This window comes from Taudactylus pleione, unplaced genomic scaffold (genome assembly GCF_031769625.1).
Source record: "Taudactylus pleione unplaced genomic scaffold, aTauple2 ptg000778l, whole genome shotgun sequence".
Lineage (NCBI taxonomy): Eukaryota > Metazoa > Chordata > Amphibia > Anura > Myobatrachidae > Taudactylus > Taudactylus pleione.
This window is the reverse complement of record NW_028285180.1, coordinates 133577-148527: the sequence shown is the minus strand read 5'-3', so window position 1 is coordinate 148527 and position 14951 is coordinate 133577. Positions and strand designations below refer to the sequence as shown.

At 45.4% G+C, this 14951-nt stretch overlaps 1 non-coding gene and 1 pseudogene across 1 annotated transcript; both read right to left on the bottom strand.

The window, feature by feature from the left end:
* Positions 1 to 13898, bottom strand: part of LOC148475102 (uncharacterized) — a 29265-nt pseudogene extending 15367 nt beyond the window's left edge.
* LOC148475103 (U6 spliceosomal RNA) lies at positions 1037 to 1143 on the bottom strand. Its single transcript, XR_015872781.1, has one exon. It is a non-coding gene; the product is annotated as a U6 spliceosomal RNA (small nuclear RNA).
* Positions 13899 to 14951: the final 1053 nt, after the last annotated feature.

Sequence of the window (14951 nt, the reverse complement as noted above, 5' to 3'; positions counted from 1 at the left end):
AATCCAACACACTATGAGGCTAGCAAGGCTAACCATAGTGCTGACCTTTGTCCCTGTAGCGCTATCAAAACAGGGACTGTATTGGTCAAGTTTGTATTAATGTATGTGCTGCCGAAGCGAGCACATATAGGCCCTCATTCAGACCCACTCGCGAGCGGCTGTCCGCTCGCAAGTGGGTCTGCACTGCGCATGCGCACAACGGAGGGAGCTCCGTCGTGTGCATGCGCGAGACCCGACGAGCGAAGGACTTTCCTTCGCTCGTAGTGTCTCATCAAAGGGGGCGTGCTGTCGATGTTGACTGACAGCACGCCCCCTTTGGTGGGCATGCCGGGGGCGTGCCTGCCAGACGGAGGCGTTCCCAAAGGAACGCCTACCGTCTGAAGCCGGCCCCACTGACATCACTAGTGATGTCAGTGGGAGTGATTTTGGCTCTGATAGAGCCAAAATCACTCCAGGGCTTGCGGTTGAAAAACTCAACCGCAGGCTTCTGCTCGCAGTGGCGATGGTTGCGATGGTCCAGACCATCGCGACCATCATCCTGCACGCTCGTATATGCTGTGGGTGGTGACCCACGGCTATACGAGCGTCCAGGAGGACGCTCCATATTAATGGAGGTGAGCCCTGATTCAGAGCGAGCGCTCTGGTCAGAACGTCCGGCTCTGAATCAGGGCCATAATATGTATTAGTGTATGTGCTGCAAAAGTGAGCACATATAATATTTGGATGTGTATTGACACAGATATCTTACCTAGTATATAAATATATTTATATACCTGTATAGGGGAAGATTACATAGAAGCCTAATCACCAGAGGCCACCGCGGGAGACAGCACACCCGGATATATAATATAGTGTGCTGTCTGCTATGCCTAGCAACAGCATCCTCATAATGAACTGCCTTTAATGAGAGCTCCGCTTATGAAATAGCAGTACTACAAGGAGCACACCGAGGCACAGAGGCATGCGCCGTGGTCTCCTAAACAGCGGGATTTCAGTACCATCAATACTTCTACAGCACCTGGTACTCCCAGGCATTAAAAATATGGAACGCTTCACGAATTTGCGTGTCATCCTTGCACAGGGGCCATGCTAATCTTCTCTGTATTGTTCCAATTTTAGTATATGTGCTGCCGAAGCGAACACCCAAGTACTAACCAGGCCTGACCCTGCTTTTAAAATTGCGGGGTCGCGCTGCAAGATCACGGCTATGGGAGCAGTGGGCTGCCGCGGTCTCCTCTCCAGCAAGACCGGGGAGAAGGAGGAGCCCCCCTGGGGGGCTGATTGGTCACAGTGGCTTAGCGTCGTGGGGACGGCTATTGTCTCCTCCACTCTAACAGAGGAGGCACCATTTTGTGACTGTCTCGGTAGCTCTTAGACACTAGACAGTCCACTCCTGCAAGACATGAGGACTAGTAGTTACAGCCCCCGTGAAGCCAGTGCTGGTGCTTAATACAGAGGGCCCTGCTTAGAGCTCCCTATTCCTCTCCATAGCTATAGAGAGTGCTGACAGCCTGAGCAGGCAACATAGCAGGAGCCGAGCGGATACTGACATGGCCAGGTTGCCGCGAAACCCGGCCCCCAACGCCACATTAATGGCGGTAAACCTCTGAGGGGGGGTCACACGCTGAGAAAATCACCCCCGTATGCTAACGGGGACACCGCTATGTAGGCACTGCCAGACATGACCCCCGACGTGCACACTGCTGTGCAGCAGGGCGGGGTGAGAAAGTCTGTCCAGCAAAGCAGTCATTTACATCCCTCATTAATGAGGAGGGGGAACTGGCCAAGCTGGAAACAGTGAGCCCGTTTACTAGGCAGGCATAACTGATTGTGAGAGCCAGCGTCGGTGCTTTCTTCCTACAAGCACCGGCGCAGCAACCTACAGCTGAGAGCGCTGTGAAGAACAGACACGCTCTCCAGCGGCTCTGGGCATAAGCCAGCACTGGTGCTTCTCTCATACAAGCACCAGCGTGGCAACGAACAGCCGCACTGAGCCGCTCCCCTTGAGTCCCGCCTCCAGCCCCGTTATGCAGGGCTATAGTATAAAGATAGCGGAGCTGCTGTAGACTCCCGTTATGGGAGTAGCGGGACGCGGCAGTCTCCCTCCCTGTTGTGCATAAAGGAGGGACGAGCCGGCATCCTCAGTGACGTCACCAACGCTCCCCTCTGTACAAGACATGTTGTAGAGGGGCCCCAGCGCAGCAACAAAGAGCCGCGCTGAGCGGCTCCTTGAGCCCCTCCCCAGCCCCACTATGCAGTGCTATAATTGCAGGGCTGTACATGTAGACTCCCATTATGGGAGTAGCGGGATGCAGCAGGCTCGCTCCCTGCATAGAGGAGGGAGAAACAGGCGTCTTCAGTGACAGCTGCGGCTAGAACCGTGCCGTCACCAATGCTTTAGTAGAGGGGCCCGCGCGTATTCCTCCCCTCCTATAATTAGGAGGGGGAACAGTGGCTAAGATAAGCCAGAGACCCTGACGCTGACTGCCGAGTGCAGCGGCGGGTCTTATCAGCAGCTCCAACACTGCCACGTTAGCAACGCTGCCAGGGGAAAGGCTGTGCAGCACGTGCTGTTCTGAGCCCAGCGTTTTGGCCCACCACTCCAGCTAGCCAGGAGTGGTGGGATATACTCACAGCTGCTGCGGCCGGGATGCTGGGCTGAGGGGGCGGTGAGGAACCCGGACACATGCCGGTGTCAGCAGTGGCGGGCCCTCGCAGGGTCCGATGACTCCATGTGTGCCCCCTCCATAGGATCACCGGACACAGGCTGCAGAAGCCGTAGTGGTGCCCTTCCCGGCGGTTCCCACGTAGCAGGCAGACTGCCACAGTAAGCAGCCTGCCTGTCCTCAATACTTGTTAAATATAAAATAAAAATTATATGAGAAAGGCTGGAGACAGCCTGATGTGCGACCGGCTTTCTCGGGCACATTCTAAAAACTGGGGCTGATGGGGCATAGAGGGGGAAGAGCCAGTCACACTTCTAAATTATTTAAAGTGCCAGGCTCTGCTCTACCACCGTCTATACCCCACTGTCATGAACTCCAGTGTCCCCTAGTGGATGAAGGAGAAATACACGATTTCTACACGATTCATCGTAAGACTCATCGAAAATCGGGCAATTGGCCCAAAATTGTGTAAGTGTATGGCCAGCATTACTATCTCATGCGAATCCGTGCATAATTCCAAACACATGCCGTTTGTCCACCATCTTTTTCCTGACATAATCCTGTAAATTATATCTTCTGTTACTACCTCACATAGCATACATCACATCAGATTGAAACAAACACTCCACTATTTTACCTTACTCTCTTTCACTAATGCAGGAAAACCTGCCAGCATTGAATACATTGCGATTGTATCAATTACATGTCCTGGGGATGTCATAAGTTTCCTTTCAGTGAAGGGAATCTAGCCGCCACCATGAGAGGTCTTTGACTGAATGGATTTCTGGATAACCAGAAATCCACGCTCTGCTTTATAATATATGAGGACTCAAATAATTAATTTGTGCAACAGCTAATATCTTCAATATGTGTCTGCCTCATCTGGTTGATTTTTTTCATTAACATTGAAAAGGTGGGGTTTCTAGTAGACCAGAACCACCTCTCTGCATGCACCACTATTTCCAAGTGTGTCTTCAACCCTCTCTCTTGACTTCTAGGTCTCCAAAACCCACTATCAATATCAACCTGTATCTCTCCAACCCCCATTATCTTTCCTCTTTTATCTCTAATGCCCATTCTCTACCCCCTGTGTCTCTCTAACCTTCCTCCTTCCATTACCCTCAAACCCCTACTCCCTATTCCCCCATTATTTTTTAATGTAACAGCTTTTCGTGCATGTTCCACTCCCTGTGGCTTCACAGAAGCCCTCCAGCAGCAGGACGGTCTGTTCATTAGACGCCTTCAGTAATCACATGCACTCACCAGCGGTAATGACAACTGACAAGCCTCAGTGGTAAGTGCTCAACATAAACTACATGAATAGGGGTGTTTCCTGTGATAAGCCACCAGCTTCACATACTAAATATGTTGAGCGCTTATCTCTGAGACATATAAATTGCCATTACCAAAGGGGATCTGGAATGCATTTATAATCGGAAGTCGGCACATGAAAATATTGTCCTGATGACAGGCCAGCACTGTAGTGTTTTGTCATTAAAATAAGTTAAAGCAACTCAGCACATATGCACACACCCATGAACTTGCACCCTGGGTGTGGACAACTGATGCACTGACCTCCCTGGGTATAAGGATTAATTCTATATAAACTATAAAAACTGTAGAGAATTTAAAGTTTATGGCCCATATTCAATTACAGGCGAAAAGTCTGGACTTTTCACATGCCAGACTTTTCCCTCCACATCGGTAGTTTTGCATGTGAAAAATGATCGCGTTCTTCCCCTCTTATCCCCATATTCAATTCCAGAAGACGCAAAAACGTGTCCCGGCAAAACTTAAACGGGCGAAACGTGATGGAAGAATTGGGGAAATCAGCCTGACACCCACCAAAATATGTTTTGACTTTAGAGATCACTCTGGATACCCCCAAATAGCCTTGCTTGGGTTTTTTAAATGGTCTCAATCAGAGCATTTTGCATTTTTGCATAAGTGGTGAAGAATAGCATTTAGTTGTTTTTTTTTGGTGAAAATAACAACTCCCATCAAATTTGGGGTACATGAAAATGGGTGCAAGCATGTTTTTAATTGTCTAAAGTAAAGTGTTAGAAAGCAATAAAAACGCATCATCAGCAATTAGCTAAAACAAAAAAACAGCTGGGGCATACAAGTTTGTCCCCCAACTTTGAATTTTTCTACCCCCTTTTTTAAATTGCTTTTTTGGGGTGTTCTTTGTATTTTTTGGGGGGGGTTTTAACGCAGTTAGCATCAGGGGGTGTACAAAGGGTGCAGAGTGGTTTCCGCACCTCTGCACCCCAATTCTACACTTTTTTCAACCTGGTATTCATAGGCAAATCTTTTTCGCCTATTATATTGCATTGCGTTTTCGCACCGGCAAAAAGTCGCTACAATTGAATATGAGGATAAGTTTCTACTGGCAAAATACTTTTTCGCAGATTCTGACTTTTCGCTCCTAATTGAATACGGCCCTAAATTTCAAAATTATGAGCTTAGGTTTTTTTTTTTTTTACCATATTCCCTTCATTTCTACTATTATGCAATAATGGATGCTTACTTTGTAATTCTCAGCAAATGTGGATTGCCCAGAAGGGCTGTCTTGGTTTTCAGTGGCTTGGGAAGCAATAATTGCAGGACCCTGGATGGTCACAATGCTAGCCCCATTAGATGGCTCACAAAGAGAGTCATTAGAGAGCTCCTGGTGGGCAGTCTTCAGTGATTAATCAACAGAGGAAAAAACATGATGATCAGGGGAAACTGTTTTCTCAAAAAATTGCATTATGGAGTCCTCAAATGTTTCGCTATTGTTGACAGTGTCTTGAGTCAACTTTTCATTTATTTCAAGTAAGCAGCTCTCCTAAAAATGAACAAATTAAGTAATGCAAAATATCACATACATATAAATTTAACAATAGACAATCCAAAAATAAAAAATTAGACCATTAACTTACATAATGAGTAACATTATTTTCAGTGTATAGAAGTACTTTTGAAGGCTGGATATAAACGGATTTCTGCTTGAATATCTTTGAAATCATTAGGCCTGTCAAATGCTGATTCTCCATCAGTAACGGCTTAACTAGTTTATTGTGGCAAAGCATCAGTAGATGTATGCTAAAAGAAAATGTAAAGTAAAAAAAAATAACTAAAAAAATGTTGCTGTGTTAATACACTTCTCAAATCTATAAAGGACTGCCTTTTCAAGCTCCAAAGTGTATTGAAATTAAACGCATAATTATAAATAGCATTCAAATATAATTTAAAGGACAAAACTAAATGAATAGGAAATCAAAACAAAACATACTCTGTATCGTCTGTAAGTTTCTTGGAGAATGCCTTTCTGACATTCTCATAGACCTGTTCTTCACTCCAATATTTGTTGAATTCAAAAGCATTTACTATGTGACCCGCTTCATATAGTTCTTGTTTTGATCCTTGCTTTACAACACTATTCGTATTGGGGCCAGGAAGCATGATAAGTTCTTTGTTGAATGTAAGTGGCCCCCTGACATTACTAAAAAACAAATAAAATAAAAATACAATAAGACAAATCAAATGTAATTTTCAAAGTAAAAAAAAATTATAAACATAAGTAAACATACAAATAAATCAACCTAACCTTTGCATTGCTTTTGGATGAGTAGCATTTCTTTTCCTCACAGAACTTCTTGTATAATGAAATTGTGGGCTTTTCCGTGAAAACAGACTTCTTACTTCACTTTCTACACTTTGGCCCTCATTCAGAGCCACTCGTTAACAGCAGTACGCTCGTTGCGTTCCGATGTTGCCTAACCGCGCATGCGTCGGTGTTACACTGCGCATGTGCGTACGGCAGATTGCGAGCTTTTTATCTGTCGTTCCTAAAATAGCGTACAGGAAGTGACATGTCAAATGTGATTGACAGAACAGGGCGTTTTTGGGTGTTGACGGGGGTGGAGATGGAAAAACGCAGGCGTGGCGAGGCGTTTTTGGGGCGTACATACATTAGCAGATGCGAGCGTAAAATGTGTTCGGACCGTCACATACGTCACTGGAACATCCTCTTTCCCTTCAAAATGCTCGCACAGTTTAGGGTCTGGATTACTCTACCACATTGGCGATGGCCTTCTCCTCCGTCCCGGGACTCCACGATGTTGCAGTGATTAATCGCGGGTGGTCACAAAAGCAATTAGTGTTGTATTGAAAACCGGCTTGGTATGTGTTTGGAAAGCAGTTTATTGGGATAGCACAAAACCGTACGCAGGTGGAAATCATACCTGCTAATGTCAGGATTACACAATCAATTGGCGTACATTTTTTGGGGTTTTTTTTGGCCTCAATTTGTTGTTTATGGCCTATTGTGACAATAATGTCATCATGTTTTAATTAGCTCCCCCTTTTTTTTTTTAATGTGCAATTTGCATCGTTATGTGTTTTTTTAAACGTTCCTTCAAGAGGCCTTTTTTTTAGACAAATGAAATGGTTTTTGGTGTCCTTTTTTGCCTTTAGGGCCAGGATTAAATGTAACCCATTTGTCCAATAATGTCACAATACAATGTCAGATTTTTGTCATAAATTTATTGTTTAAACACAAACCAATTGGCATAATATTTTTTTTTTGTTTTTCTGCCAACGATACTTTTTATCCAAAAAAAAAAATCAATAACTGATAACATAAACGTACAAAACTAACTTAAAAACATTTCACAAGAAAGGAGAGGGAAGTTTTGACCAGAAAGGAATATGAGCCAAGCACAGAAGGAGTGTGGGAAAAGTGGCCATTGCTGTCACCGTTTTTTCGCCCGTTTGGATGGGGGAGGGTGGGCGCCAGACCGGGTCCGGGATGCCATCGGGCTGGCCTGTCCAGAGGCAGATGTTGTGGCCTCTGGACTAGGCACAGGGCTAGGCACATTTGGAGGATTGGCTGATGTTGTGCCAGAGGTGGAGGATCCTGATGTTCCGGCAGGAAGGGAGGTCGGCTCCACCATGTGCTGGCGAACGAGCTGCTCCAGGGCATCGGCGATGCGGATGTTGGCCCTGGTATTTTCCGCCAGGGCCTGACCAATGGTCACGTTGGCCGCAGCATTTTGCTCCAGGGCCTCAGCCACCCGTAGCAGACTGGCGTCCATCCTCTGCAGAATCTCCGTATGGAAATCCGATTTGAAATTGAGTTCTGTGAGGAGGTCCACTGCCTGCGAGGGGGCACGCCCTGGACTGGCTTCTGCAGGGTCCTCAGCCGGATGTACTGGTTCCTCCCCTGCAGAGCCAGCAGAAATTCTGCGGCCAAGGCTTCCCTCTGGAGCAGACTCATCCGCCTGTGTCTCTGTTTGAAAAATGAGAAAAGAGTCACATTAGAATCTACATATTGGCACAATAGCATTTCAGAGTTGGTGACATCACAATACTTACCTGGGCCAACATGAGGAGCCGCAAAGTCTGGCATGTCCGTATCCATGTTGGACACGCCAAACACCTCCACAGGCTGCACACACCCCTGTGCCAGCTCTTCTAAATCGGTCAACTCCAATGACACAGGGGTGGGACCCCCACCTGTCCCCCTTGCATGCCTAGCCCTGTCCGCGAGTTTTTGCTTTAGGCGATATTTGAAGTCGCCCCATCTGTGGGGAAAAATGGAAGCCATTATCCTTTGGTTTAAAATGGGGTTTGTTTTTAGGGGGGGCAAGGGTTTACTTACCGCCGTTTGACATCCCGGGCTAGACGGACATAATCACCCACCGTATTGACAGCAACGGCTACCTCTTCCCACATTCTCCACTTCTGGCTTAGACTCATATTCCTGTCTGCCTGTGGCAGGATGTCCACACACTTCTGGATCAAAACCTCCATCTCCTTTCTTGTGAAATGTGGCTGCCTTTTTTTTTTGGCCGCTTTGGCCGGAATACTGGGCCCAGCAGCCTCTTCCATGTCATCCTCCTCACCTATTTGTGTAAAATTACAGAATTCACAAAATCACAACTTGCCTCATCTTATGGTTCAAATTAATCGTTGTTAGAAAATGCATGAAAGACTTACCGCCTGACTCTTGGGCATTTTTTCCCTGGTCTGTCGCCATGTCTGCGGTCCAAACAAGAAATACACCAGAATTTGAATGTGTTTTCGTGACGTATTTATACATGCGTCCTTATTTTGCGGCCGCATCATTGATTGTGCGGCCCTATGATCCCTCCTTAATTTGTGCGGGAAACGAAACACAATTTATGGCTTGGTGTGTCTCAAGTCGAGGTGGCGTTTTTGGATTGTTGGAGGTTATCTTGGCTGGAGTGTATTGATTGTGTAGAAAGGAGTTGGAGGTTGTTGAATCGTTTGTTGGTTAGATTTGCTTTTTTTTTCCCCGTTATCTTTGTTGGTTTATATTTTTGGGACCTCGTTTGTTGATTTGGTAAGTTTTGTGAAGTCTAACTTTTGTTCAATTGTTGTTTCATTGTGTTTCGTATATTTTGTAATTTTTGGATACCTAATTTATTCTATTTTAGATTTTTTTTTTTTTCGACCCCAAAGACCTTTTGATTTTGCATCTTAGATATTTGCTCTTGGTAAGTCCATTTTTTATCTTGTATTAGCGAACTAATTAGCGCATTTTTAGTAGTTACTCTTGGGACTTGTATTAGCGAACTAATTAGCGCATTTTTAGTAGTTACTCTTGGGACTTGTATTAGCGAACTAATTAGCACATTTTAAACAGCTTAATAATCATTCTAACTTTTTGATGGTTTAGCTTTCGCATTTTTAAGCCAACATTTCGACCCGTTTTGATGTACTGTGTTAAATGTCGCTTTGCGGTTTTGCTAAATGGGTGTTTGGCATATTTGAACTTTGGTCTAGCACAAAATGTATCCACAAAAATGCACAGAGTGAAATGTGTCAAGTAATTTTGTTGTTTATTTTCAGTTTGGACGTATCATGACAATACCCCGGCATGTAAGCAGCAATGGATGCTATCATCAAGCTAAGTTGTTTTAATATAGTTTTGGGGTGGGTCAAAAGCCTTACTTTAAAATTTTGGATTTTCAGGTTGATCTGGGGAGGATTGTTCTGGCCATGCTCCCGGAAGCCGACCAACCTCAATCTCATCCCAGGCGTAGGCATCGTAGGCATGCAAGGCCCCAGATATTTCGAACACGTGTCACCCTTTTTGGAATGCCCGATGATGAGGTTTTAAGACGCTACCGTCTACCTCCCAAAATCATCATAGACACTCTCTCATTAATAGAAAGTGATCTTGAGCGGCAAATTGACAGTCCAACAGCAATACCACCACTGACGCAATTTATGGCGGTGTTACATTTCTGTGCCTCAGGATCGTTTCAAACAACGGTTGGAATAGTGGCGGGCATCTCCCAATCCTCCTTTTCCCGGATCCTGAGGGCAGTGATGGAGGCACTTTTCAAGCACCTCCATCATTTTATTCAAATGCCTTTGGATATGGGTGCCCTTAGTGTGGCCAAGGCCAATTTTTACCAAATAGCTGGCTTCCCACACATCATAGGGGTTGTGGATGGTACTCACATACCACTTCAGCCTCCAGCACGGCTGGAGGCAATATTTAGAAACAGGAAACACTATCACTCCCTGAATGTAATGGTGGTATGTGATGCCTCCCTCCAGATCCTGTCCCTGAATGCTAAGTTACCAGGAAGTGCACATGACTCCTTCGTCATCCAGCAATCAGGGATATGGCAGAAATTAACCAACCTACAAGCTGGTGATGCGTGGCTTCTGGGTAAGTGGAGACCTTTAGTACATAACAATGTTAAGCTTGATACACAGTGTTCCTGATGTTGTCTCTTATTTTTCACAGGAGACAGTGGATACCCTTGCATGTCCTGGCTGCTCACTCCTTATTTGGCTCCCACACCAGGCCCACAAAGTGAGTATAATTCCGCACTTACAGCCACCAGGCAAGTGGTGGAGCGCTGTATCGGCCTTTTAAAAGGCCGATTCAGATGCCTCCACCGCTCTGGTGGCGAGCTCATGTATTTGCCGGATATGGTGTCGAAAATTGTGGTCCTGTGTGGGATATTTCACAACATCGCCATAAGGAGTGGTGTCCCAATGCAGCCAGAGGATGCCTTACCTGAGGATGGCCCCCCCGAGGTTGGTCGGAGGTCAGTATGTGGGGGGGCCATACGCGATGATGTGGTGGCCAGATTTTTTAGGTAAGTTTGACCCAAACTACAGTGTTTATACCTAATGTGTTTGTGTTTGTTTGCGAACATCTAATTTATTTTTATTTTTTCACCATCTTCTGTTTGTTCACATAATCTTTGCCACTCCAACGCTCACTACTTCCTGCTACCCTTACCAAACCTGGATCTGGTGATTTTGGCCATATATTCTGGAACCCATATCGCAACGCCATGTTTGTGGAATCATGTTGGCATGGTCCTTCGTCAACCAGTTCTTGATTGTTTTTTTAAATTAAATATTTTATTTGTATGTGTTGGATTTGAGATTATCAGTGTTTTTTGGTTTTGGGACTGACCACTTTGATTTCTCATTTAAGTTGTGAATAAATGTTTGGAGAGTGAAATGGTCTTCCTTTTTTTGGACGTTAACAGCAAGTGTAGCCAGGTTAACACACCTTACAATTGACTAAGGGGTAATCCAGTACTGACACCAGTTGATGTAAACTGAAATATGTTTGCAGGTTCCCAACCCACACCAAAAGGAAGCCTGTCCAAACCTTTGGATTTTGAAGATTGGCCTAAGCAGCTTGCACACCAACTAGGAACCTGTAAACTGGCGAAATATCTAATTGACACTACACCCAAAAAGGGAAATGACATTGTTACTGTTATGTGTTTCTTGTGGCTGTTTAACATACAAATACAAAATACAATCTAACTTTTAAAAAATGGAAATCCGTGCAGGAACAGTCTACTTATGTCAGGGAAAACTATTTGTGTTTTGGAAAAAAAAGAATGAGCCAGAACGTATATTAGAACTACAAAATTTATTTACAAAACGAATCAAAAAAAAAAAAACTACTGGCGAAGGATGCCAGACAGCCGGTCAAGGGCCACAAGAAGGCCAATTACATGTTGCCGCATCTGGCCAACACAATCCTCCACCTCTTGACGACGCCTCTGTTCCTCTGTGGGTGAGAAAAGTGTGTGGATTAATAAAACAATAGGGAATCCACATTAAAAAACCAAAAACACAACGAAATCACTCCTAAACCGAAAAAAAAAAAACCAAAACAAAAAGGGGGTGCTGGCAAAAATACAAGGCCTATGTACAAATTCACACAGGTGTGATATGTGTATGTTGAAATCAGCAGGAAGAGGTAAAGGCAAACTGCTAAATCAACAAAAGTAAACCAAACAAGCACGAATAAAGGCACGACACATGATTACATACAAACAGTTTGTGGTTAAAAAAAATGAGAAAGAAAAACATACCGGGAGCCAAAACGGGAGCTCCGGAAGTCCATCCATGTTCCTCCTCGGAGGAGCCTTCATTCCCCAAAGAACGGGGAGGGGTAATGATGGACTCCGGGGAGGGGGTAATTGGAAGAGGGGTGGGTGGAGGAGAGGGGGAAGTGGGACGGAGGGGAAGGAGGCCCGACAGTTCCGGGAGAGGGTCTGGGAAGGCTGGGGAGGAGTGGGGTATAGGGGAAATATTTGGGGTGGAGTGTTGGCTGGGGGTTGGGGATAGTGGCCGGGAACGCCGTCTGGCCGGACGGTGACGGCGTAGTCTTGGCTGTCCTCCTAAAATATGTAATACAAATTGAGGTTAGTTTCTGGGCAAATCCGGGGCCCAAATTTAAAAAAAAAAACCAGCAACAAAAAACATGCAAAAAGGAGTAGAATGAAAAAAACAGAAATAGAGGGAAAACATGCACACGCAGATATGAGGACAAATAATTAATAGGACAGACAGGAAAACATGCACACGCAGATATGAGGACAAATAATTAATAGGACAGACAGGAAAACATGCACACGCAGATATGAGGACAAATAATTAATAGGACAGACAGGAAAACATGCACACGCAGATATGAGGACAAATAATTAATAGGACAGACAGGAAAACATGCACACGCAGATATGAGGACAAATAATTAATAGGACAGACAGGAAAACATGCACACGCAGTTTGCCCCACAAACACAAACATGAAAACCACAATACATAACACTTACTTTCCAGGATCTGCATGCGAAAGCATGCCAGCAAGCGGGGCGTTCGCCGTTGCAGGTCTGACCACCTGCGCTCAAGCTGCCCGATGTTGCGGCGTGAACCCATCGACCGCAGGCGGGACCGTGCCTCCGCATACGCGGAGCGCTTCTGCCGGTTGGTGATGGGTGGAGGCTGGCTGGTGATCCGCCTATCCATCACCTCCGTAAGCACCAGCAGCTCGCGCCTGGTGAATGCGGAGGCTCTCATGATGGCAATGGAGTTTTTCATACAAAACATTTTTGATAAAGTGTGGCCCAAATTTCTGATTGGCTAATGTATTTTGGAAATTAACAGGAGCAATTTTATTGGTTAGTGTATGAGTCATGTGTTCAACAGGGCCAGAAATCTCTGGAGAGTTATGATAGGCTTGATGCAGTGACATGCGTTTGGAAATTTAAATAAAGAAATTAACCCCGGAAAATATGCGGGGATCCACAGCAATAGAACAATTGTTTAATTGTGGTTCACATGTTTTTTGAACAATAAAAGCGAATGTTCCATCCGTACGTATTCTGCGGGTAAACACAAACACGGACAAGAGTAAAGTTTCTTGCATTGTGTTGAAAAAAAAAAAATGAGCTAATTGATACATTGATTGGCATGATACGATTGAGGGAGGTAGGCAGAATAAAGGAGCAGGTAATCGACATCTGACAAGGCCACTTGTGCGTGCGTTCCCTTCAAGCCATTTCGGGGATGTACGCTCGCTATTTCGCACGCTCGTTAGTTAGAGGAGGGGTCGCCTGAGTTTAGGGAGGAATTTTAGATGCGAACGAAAATACGAGCGAGCCATTGAATTTAAATAATTTTGTACGTACGCCTAACGTACGTGCGCCCGCTTGCGAGTGGGTCTGAATCAGGCCCTTTGTGCCCTAGTAGAAGTAGTGGGGCATAAATCATCCCTAGGTTCAGGAATTTCTTGTCTGTGGTCTCTTTTTTGAGCCTGCATTCCAGAATCCAGCATTTGCCCTAGCTCATTTACTTGATCAGGTTTTGACAGCAATGCATGTATAATGTCACACACTGCCTTTGAATGATTACTCATTTTTGTTCCTGTAAATAATATATGAAACATACAGTAGTTACCAACTACTTAACAAATGTTGTACTTAATCATTAATATTGGGTACACACAAAACAATTATTAGCCTGGTATAGTGTGTATTCATAGACAGGTGCTGATTATTGGTCACATGCTGTAATCGTGTTGGGTGTGCTACATAAAATATTTGATAGAGGTCTTCTGACCAGTGTCGTGATTATGTCGCAAGGATTTGGGCTGCCGGCATCCCAAACACAGGCATGTTGACTATAACACACACACACTTAGGGCTTAATTCGATGTTTGGCCAGTGCGCATGCGTGAGACCCGCTACGACCGACAGCGCCGGTCGTAGCGGGTCTCTTTCCAAAGGGGGCGAGCTGTCGATGTTGATTGACAGCTTGCCCCGTTTGGAAGGCGGGCCGGGGGGGTGGCAGGCCAAACGGAGGCGTTCCTATGGGAACGTCTGCCGTTTGGGGGAGGCCCCACTGACATCACTAGTGATGTCAGTGGAGAGCTTCCGGCTCTGACAGAGCCAGAAGCTCTCCGGGGCTTACAACAAGTGAGACCCTACCCTAGGGTCTCGTCGTAAGCCCCGATGGTCGCGATGGTCTCTGACCATCGCGACCATCGCCCGAGCGGTCGTTAGAGCTGTGGGTGTAAACCCACAGCCTAACGACCGAAACAGAGGCGGGCGGTCAGGATGCAAGTGGCCACCCAGTTTCTGAGCGACCGCTTGCATCCTCCGACCGCCTCTGAATGAGGGCCATATTTATCAAAGGAAAACAGATTCATTACCTACCTTTGGTGGAGGATTCCAAAAAACAATAGATATCCAGTGAGGAAAAGGTTCAAGACACTGTAAAGAACACCTATATAAAATGATTTAAAAATATTAAAATAATGAATAATACTTAAAAGCAAAGTTCTGCACTCTTTCCTGCTGTCACTGTCTCTCCCACCATCACACTCTGAGGTAAATGTAGGTTTTAGAAGTGGAGATGTTGTCCATTGAAACCAGATTCTAGCTATTATCTTGTAGAAGGTGCTAGATAAATGTTAAGTAGAATCTGATTGGTTGCTATG